The sequence below is a fragment of the Rattus norvegicus genome, chromosome 18, assembly GCF_021556685.1.
Source record: "Rattus norvegicus strain SHRSP/BbbUtx chromosome 18, alternate assembly SHRSP_T2T, whole genome shotgun sequence".
Taxonomy (NCBI): Eukaryota; Metazoa; Chordata; class Mammalia; order Rodentia; family Muridae; genus Rattus; species Rattus norvegicus.
Genome location: NC_141551.1, coordinates 33,111,158 through 33,120,489, shown reverse-complemented (window position 1 = coordinate 33,120,489; position 9,332 = coordinate 33,111,158). Strand labels below are relative to the sequence as shown.

General features: G+C 35.7%; 1 pseudogene; it reads right to left on the bottom strand.

The window, feature by feature from the left end:
* Window positions 1-1,959: 1,959 nt before the first annotated feature.
* On the bottom strand, window positions 1,960-2,100 carry LOC120093049 (small nucleolar RNA SNORA19; annotated as a pseudogene).
* Window positions 2,101-9,332: the final 7,232 nt, after the last annotated feature.

Here is a 9,332-nt window from a genome sequence, read left to right as displayed (position 1 = left end):
CACCCATTAAGTATATACTAATCCAGGCTTCCCCATCTGGCATCTTCAAATATCTTAAAACCTCCCAAATTCTTCTCCAAAGGCAGTTATGAAGGTCTAAGATACACATGGTCAGGTTTAGACATAACACCAACCTCTCTTTCTTTGGTAACAATTTTTTTTGCATTAGCCTTTCATGCCTGTAACTAAAATAAATTACAAAAACAATTTAAAAAAGCAAAGTGTGGCTGCTGGTATAAGCCTGTAATGAAAACTATAAGGATATTCAGGTAAGAGGGTTAAATGTTCCAAGCCTGTCTGGCTACAGAATGAGTTCAAGGGTAGTAAGGCCTTAGTGATTCTGCCACAAAATAAATTCTATAAAGCCAGGAGGGATGATGGGACAGTTCAGGAATAGAGTGCTTACCTATCATAAATGTGACTCTAGATTAATTCTTAATAGCATGGAAAAATTTTATCTATATTCACATATTTTACGTATGATATGCTTGAGTTATATTCTTTTTTGTTTTCCAAAGTCCTCCCAGATTATCCATATTAACCCAGACTTATGTTGTTTACCCCTCAAAATAAAACCACAAAACACAAAACAGAGGTTAAACAACCAAACAGCAATAAGACAAAAATTACCAAAATAAAGGCACACACACACACACACACACACACACACACACACACACAGTAACATACTCACAAACTATAGAATCTATTGTACATTGAATGCATGGGGCCTGTAATAGAGTGTAGGTGATTCACCCACTGACAGTCCATTAAAGAAAAGTGGTTTAGACTTTCCCAGCAGGTATCAATTGCTAATAATTTCTTGGTTTGCTTAGGATTTGTGTTCGCTTTCCCTTCTTCATGTTGGGGTTTTATCTAGTTAGAATTTGTGTAGGTCTTGTGTGTATTGCCAAATCTTTGTCAGTTCCTATATGTTATCAGCCCTGTTGTGTCTAGATGCCACTGTTTCCTCAGAGTCTTCTATCATCTATTGCTCTGTATAAATTTTCTCCCTCTTCATCCACATAGATCCCTAAGCCTCTGGAGGAGTATGATTAATACACCCATTTTAGGATGGACACTCTCAAATCTCTTATTCTATATTGTATACTTGCAGAACTCTATGTTAATTATTCTATTCAAAGAATATTTGATGAAGGAAGACTGATGTACTTATCAGTCATGATATGAATATACTGTTGTATCTTTAGGAATCATTTCATTGCTATGTTCATTTAGCAGAATAATATTAGGCTTTCCTTTGGGGATCATAACATACCTATCTCAAGTGTGCGTGCGGGGGACTACAGAGTTCATAAGAGGGTTTCCCATCTCCTGGCATTAGACTTTCAGGTGGTTGTTAATGCCTAAATGTCAGTACTGGGATTTGAACTCTGATCCTATGAAAGACTCATCTGAACCATTTCTCCAATTCCAATTATTCTTGATATAATATATAGCACATTGAGTCAATATGTCTGTTTTAATCAGTTTTCTATTCCTGTGATGAGACATTATAATCATGGCGATGTTTAATCGATGAAAGCATTTAGTTGAGCACTTGCTTACAGTTCTCTCTCTCTCTCTCTCTCTCTCTCTCGCTCTCTCGCTCTCTCGCTCTCTCGCTCTCTCTCTCCCCTCTGTAAATAATATATAAACTCTTATTTTCTGTTCCAGCAGCATATTATGTCTATCAGCATAGTGCCACATTCCCCACCATGGTAGTTATTGACTGGACTCACCCTCTGAACTGTAGTCCTCCTACAAACTTTTCCACAAGTTTCCTTAGTCATGATAATTTATCACAGCAATTAAAAAGTTCCAAATATAAAGTATAAAACATATGCTAGCAATAGAACACAATTGGAGCTATGACATATTTAAATTATTTTGTCATATTTATTTATTCCTCATTGGTTCTTTATTATTTTTTAATTTTTTAATTTTTAATTTTTTTATTTTTGTCTGAAGGGGACTGGCAGAATTACTATATGCAGTTACTCTGCTAATGAACCTTCAACTATTAGTATAGCACATAAGAAATAACACTGCTCACACAGTCAAACCTCATTGGTTCTTAAAAGTCATTTATGTATGCTCTGGTACTGATTTTAGCTACTCCCATGAACTGTTTTTGGAAGATTTTATTTAATGATTAAAAAAAAATCTATGGAAGTGTTGATTTCTCTTTTAAACCAGGGTTCTGATATAGTTCTTTCTGATTGGAATACTTTTCTCTCTGTCTTAATTTTGAAAGCACTGATCCATATGGCTTCTTCTCAGTATCACTGTTTCTTTTTAAAGTCTTTCTGAAACTTTCTCACACAGGTCATCTTTGGTTATATGTTTCCACAATACCTGGCATTTCTCACTTGCTGTTAATGAATTTAATAAATCCATAAAACAACGTTTTTCTGAAATGTTACTAAGCCGAGTCAAAAGATAATAGAGATGATTTAGACAGTTGACCTTAGTCAAAGGGCTGGGGTGATATGATTTAAGAGATCATTTAGATCCGAATGTTATTGGAGAAGAGGTGCATTTGTTCCATAAATATCCTAGAACCAACATTAATTTTCTGTTAGTGCCAAGCACACTACTCAGTCTTTTCCATTCATAATAAGTCTACTCTAGAGAACTTAAATTTTCCTGGATTTCACACTGTGGCCAAAGATTACTAAAACTATAATCTGAGACATTAGGACCATAACATAGGAAAACCAATGAGACTTTTTGTCATACAGAACAGAGGGTACTCAACAATATTTAAAGCATTAAAAGTATGTATACCCCGAAAAATGTTAAATAAAATTAGATTATGTTGAAGGAAGTTTATTTAAATGAATACCTTTAAGCACAAAATAACATTTAGGGGAAAAGCAATCCTTGGACACCACAGTAAGATATATTCAATTCATATTCAATTATACGAATTTCAGCAATTAGTAAAAATAATTACTCTGATAATTACTAATAGTGATTCACAACTTGTTAAACAAGACATCAGATGACAACACATCACTGTTCAATATTTCCTTCATTGTTCTACAAAAGAACAGTGAATAACTGGTTCCAAATTTGTCTCTACATTTAACCTTTTGTGTACACAAAATGTTCTTTCTTATCTTATTCAATGGTCTTATTGAAATATCACCTCTTCTGTGAAGCCTCCAATTCTCCCATTTTAAGCAATAGTTCTGTGTTCCTTTAGTGAGCTTTGCATATCATTGGTGATAGAAATAAGGATCACGAATGTATGTATTATTCTTACAGGATCAGGACCTTTCCTTCATAGTCCATAGCTGGTACAATATAAGTTCTTAACCCATGTCATAGAATAAATACGAGTGTTACTAGCATCCAAGTATGTTATTTATCATAGGTACTATACATACGCATTATATAATATACACATTATTTATATATGAATCCACAATATATTTATTATAAGACAAAAGGTGTCCTAGCATGATGTTACCTTAACATGACACCTGATACTGTCTCACCAGGACAAGAGAGTTGTGTTGAGGAGGAACCCTCCTCGGGCTAAAGTAGAATGTACCCTTCAGTTCTGATTCATTGCCATCCAGGAATGTAAATTCCATCTGTCCAGATTCTTAAACTTACTTGAATTTATCCAAAAACTTATTTAAGAGATGCTAAAATTTGAATCTATCCATCCATCTCTAAATATATACATTTGCATGCCTGTGGGTATGTGAAACCTTCTGACATTTATAAAAAGAGTTGAAATACATTCTCTTGCAAGCAACAAAATCAAAAATATCTGTGGATCAAATTTGGGTAGGATGTCTTATACTCATAAATCTAGGCACAAATGAGTATGTCTTAACGTCTACTAATAAAAGTTTTTCTAGTTTTTCTTTGCAGGAACATTGCAAAACTTATAAGGAAAGTATGGGAATTGTGACATTGGAAGCACTCAGAAGGGGTAACAGTCAATCTGCCTCAAATAATTAGTTATTGAATTTAGTCATCACCAGGAAAGATGGTGTTGTAGGACTCCTTCCACTCTGGGATCCTTATCATACAATAAAAGTCTGTGCACTTTCTATGTTACAAAGCGTAACAGGTGCCTGACAGGGGTTAAGTAAGTACTGGGCTTGCTTACCAGCTATTTGGAGGTCCTGAGTTTTGGGTTAACAACATGGATGGCAAACTGGCTTAGTGGACATAGAATTAGTTGGCTCTCATAACTGTACAACAGTCAGAAAGACCATCAACTAAGCAGCTGCAGTAGCATAAAATCAATCTCATTCCTGTGACTGTGGCATATTATAAATACTGTTGGAGTACTTCACCCTACTCTTCGGCCGTTTTTAGTAGCTTGGTTTAATGAAGTTCCTAATGATTGAACCAAACCATATCCTTCTTGAGCCTCACTGTGTTTAATAAAACAAAACAAAAAAGATTAACTTTCATAGAAATCAACCTATAACTCTTAGAAGCTTATGATTTATTCTGTTACCAACCTCGTGGAGGTTAGATACAATGCTTTACAGACTGAATGCTGTGCCTTGGAACATAGTGATGCATTAATAACAATTTGTCTTATTTTCTTCATGCTGTTAATCAAGCTAACCACACAAGTAAAGGTAGGCAAAATATATGTCTGCTATTTGTATCCTTGTAATGATAACTGTAGAGATTTGGTGAACTGATCCTTCCAGGTACAGCAGAAGAGAGTCAAATCAGAAGTCATGATGTTATGCCAGCAGGGTGCTGGGTGAACAGACTTTCTTGGAGATTGCTTCATAACCATTTGAACTTTCCACTAATTTTGGACATTTGTAATGATACAGGTCCTTCTCTGCGATCCTCCCACATAGTGTGATAATCTGTCATATTTATTGTGAATTATGTTCATATGTGTGTTGACTACTTTATAAGGCCCCAGAAGTGATGGGACATTATGACTTAATATTAAAAAAAATCAGTGTTGAGTAAAGAAAAGCACATTTATACTAAGTTGAACTTTCGTGGTTAAATTATTAAATGTTAAACTTTAAAATTCTTTTTAAGGTCTATAAGTTTTATTCTTTAATTTCTGTTTTTATGGTGATAAATAATTTAGGAAGTAGTATGAAGTTGGATTTTCTCCATCCTTGAGATAAAGACTCTTTAATCCCATTCAAAGAGTTCAAGCACAAGGCTATAGCTGACATTTACTTATATCCTCTTGTAACTAGTAGAGTCATTTCTCCACGGAAATCTCAGGAACAAATGAATGAAAAGCTACTGAAAAATTTGCTAGATAGATCCATGAATTAAACTACCTTACTTTGCAGTAATACAAGCAGAGAAATTACTTTTCTTTCTAACAGTTTGTTACTACTCTTGATACACTATTGATGCTAGAAAAAGCAACTATTCAGTTATTTAGAAGAGAAAACTATGAGGCCATTTCAATAAAGTGAAAAAGTTCTGATATTCTTACATAGCTTGGCTGTTTGGTGTTGTGTTTTATTCTCCTTACATACATACAAATACACATCTTCATATAAAAGCCCAAATAAATGGGCAATAACATTGAAAGAAAGTATAAATCACTGAGAAGAGGAAGTCATTCAGTCTTATCTGGGATGCACCATATAAACTGCTTGGAAGCTGTACAAGATACAGCATTCCAACAGGATAAACACAAAATACTGATTATCTAAAAATGGAATATTCAATGAACAGCGAACCATTCTAACACAAATATGTGATCCATGATACATATGAATATGCATTGTTGAATGCTACAGTTATGTTAGAGATGGGGTACAAAATGACAAAACATAAAAGAGTCACATAAAGATTTGAAATGATCTAGAGAATGAGGAATACAACAGATGTCCACTTGTGGGAGATTGTGGTGATTTGAAGAATGGTCCCTATAGGCTGATAGATTAAAATTCTGTTCATTTCAAAGGGTTATGAGATGTGGCCTTTTGGAGAAAGTATGTCACCAGTACCAGTGGTGGCTAAGCCAAGCCCAGTGTCTCTGATTCTGCTGCCTGAAGAGTCAAATGTAGAACTCTCACCTACTTCTCCTAAACCATGTCTGCCTTCATGCTGCCATGCTCCCCATCATCACAGAACAGTGACTAAGTCAGAGATGGTCAGGAAATTCTACCTTCCAATGTACTCCCAGGGTAGGTGTCTTGGCTCATTTGTCAGATACACATAAGCTGGGGTGATCTGAAAGGTGGGAACACCAACTGAAAAAAAAGTCTCCATAAGATCCAGCTGTAAGGCATCTTTTAAATTACTGAGCAATGGGGGAAGTCAAGCCCACAGCGAGTGGTGCCATTCATGGGCTGATATTCTGGATTTTATAAGGAAAACAGAGCAAGGCATGACGAGCACGCCAATAAGCAACACTCCTTTGTGGCTCCTGCATCTAGCTTTCCTGTTTGTGTTCTTATTTTAAATTCTTTCAATGATGGAATATGATGTGGAAGTATAAGCTAAATAAATCCTTTCCAACCTCAACTTGCTGTTGATCATAATGTTGCATCATAGAAATAGGTACCCTAACTTAATGGAGAAGGTGGGAATTCATGATTTTCAATTCTTTTATAGGAAATATTTGAGAAAGCCTGAACACAAAATTATATAACTCTCATGTTTCAAATATTTTTATCAGTCAGAATGACTCCTTAAACCAATAAAACTTTGAGGTGATGTCCGTAAATACAGGATTTTATTGTCCACATTAACTTACATACAACTGAGCATTGCATGATCCAGTGGTGAGTAACAGTTTGAAATTAGGTGAACAATAGCTTCTGCTTTCCATGCTGTCACAATTGCCTCTTTGGACCATTTAATTTAGTTGGACTTTGTTGGATTATGAATATGGTCCTATTGTAAGCTTCATCTTCCAGTGAGATTAAACAAAATGGTTCTGTCATGAATGGGTAGTATATTAATGGGTACTATAAATTTATAACACTTTTGCTTTTGACTTAGTGTTTTCTAAATGAAATTGGTGAGACAATAGACCATGGAGGGACTGAAGCCTACTCCACAAACTTCCTTTCTTCAGATTCGCCCAAAAATGGATTTTAGAGGTCTGCTCTCTAACCGTAGGTGTACTATGAACTCCTCTTGGCAAGGGCCTGAGTGCTGCCACGGGTAACATCCTACTGGGTAACCATAACATCATTGTTTCCCTTCTATTACAACACTGAACTGACAGAATTTGTTGATGGGTGACCCAGTGGTTACTTATCTTAAATATCAACATTATCCATAGTGTAGTTGTTAAGACCTAGACTGTTAGTATCAACATCCTTAGGATTTCCTGGTTTAACTATAGTTTGGAGCAGTAGATCTGTGGAAAAGAGACATGTTTGATTCAACTTCCTTTAAACTTGGCCTCCACTAGAAAACCACAACTCAGTCTCAAGCTGACTGAAAGAGAGTAGGAAATTAACAGTTTGGGAATCTGAAGAACAAAATAATGCCTCATCTGGGGAGCAAGACCCCGGACACAGGCATGAGTATTTTTTGTGCCTCAGAGAAAATTTCTTTGGGACCACTTCAGCTTTGGGTTGTAAGGAATTATATTTCAGTTTCCAAATTGTGTTTTCTTTTGATTTGAAATATTGTCTCATTACATACCGCCATATGACCATGAACTCGTGACTGGCCTGCCTTTGCAGCCTGCATCTTGAGAGCTGGCACCTGCCTTAAGACCAGGCTACTTTAAGCATTTTCAATCTTCCTTATGTTTGTCTCTGCAGATTACATGACAGAGGCATTCAAGAAAGCAAATTATATAACGTTATGAATCTGGATATGAAATAAGTGCTCTGATATTTGCATTTAAACTACCACTTTTGAAATTAAATAGAACATTTCATATTGCTAGTTTTTAATCATTTTTCCTTATAATGACCTTAAACAATAGGGAAAAACACTTAGAGCATATGAGAAAGAAACTGCATAATACAAAGTGTCTCCATTTTAACACTTTAAATGACACCCTTTTTCTACATTTTGGACAAAGACCCTCATACTTTGCACTGTGTTCTGAAAATACTATCCTAAGCACTGCCCAGAAGAGTCTGTATTTCTGGTTGTGTTGGCATTTCTGTTCTGCAGAATCAACCTTTTAAGAGGCAGTTGACCTCTCTTTTCTGCCCTTTGTAGACCTGTCTAGTCTATGTCATAAAAATAACTATTTTTAAACTAGGACATATGCTAGAGGATCTCAACCAGACTGATGACAATGGTCAAATAATTTCTCTGTTTCTGATCCTCCAGCGTTATTGGACAGACTGCAGACCACTGTAGCTTACTGCATATCTATCATTCACTTACACTGTCCATGTAGTGTTGAGGCCTGCTCTTAACATAACTGTAGCCATTGTGTACTTGGTCTCCATTTCATTCATAAGGTGAAATTAAGTTCAGGTTCTCAGATTCTACTTCCTAGAAGTAATTTTTCATAGCTCATGCTCTGTTATCTCACTTAAGACCGATCAGCTTAAAGGCCAGCTGATAATCCTTTGTCTTGTGAACCAGAGGTAGTACTGCCAACATCTTACCTTCAGAACTCCAGAACACGGGTTTTCTAGAAAGCCTGCCCTAAAAAGAGACTGGCACCATATGGTCAATGTTCATTTGGTTTATGTGGTGCTTCCTGACCCCCAACACATAGCATAACCTGCAGCAGAGACTTCATAAGAAGAATGAATCAGTGTGAAATTTATAGGAAGTAATATTATGTGGCATTAAAGGATTTCTTTAGAATCACTCCCATATCTAAGCACTGGTTCTAAAGAAGGACTTTCTAAATTGAATTTGCAAAAGGCTAGGGTATTATCAGAATTGTTTAAGATGTAAAAGTGGAAAAAAAAAACCAAGACATCAAAACATGATGAACTTCTTTCCATCTGTCTCTAGCTGCATGAATTTGGTTAATCACTAACTTAAAGCACAAAAATAATGGAGGTTATACTGTAGCATTGGAAATGCTGTACATGAATGGTACAAGTAAATGGTAAAAATATGCCATAGCGGGCTGCATTCTACCTAATACTATGCCTGAACGTACTACAAATCGGTAGGTGGTGTGCAAAGCACCTACAAATGTCTCTATTCTCTTGAATAGTGTTTTTGCTTCTTTTGACAATTTTTGAATACTTATTAAGCAACTTAAAATAGGGTACCCATACCTGGTAGGCATCCAGAAACAAACAAATTAAAACACCTGCCTACAAGTAGGTTACATGTTGGAATGGCCTTTACTGTTGTAGAAATCTACATAGAATAAAGTAGAAGAAATGGGTTAAAAGGCTTCTATGCCCTGGGGAGCC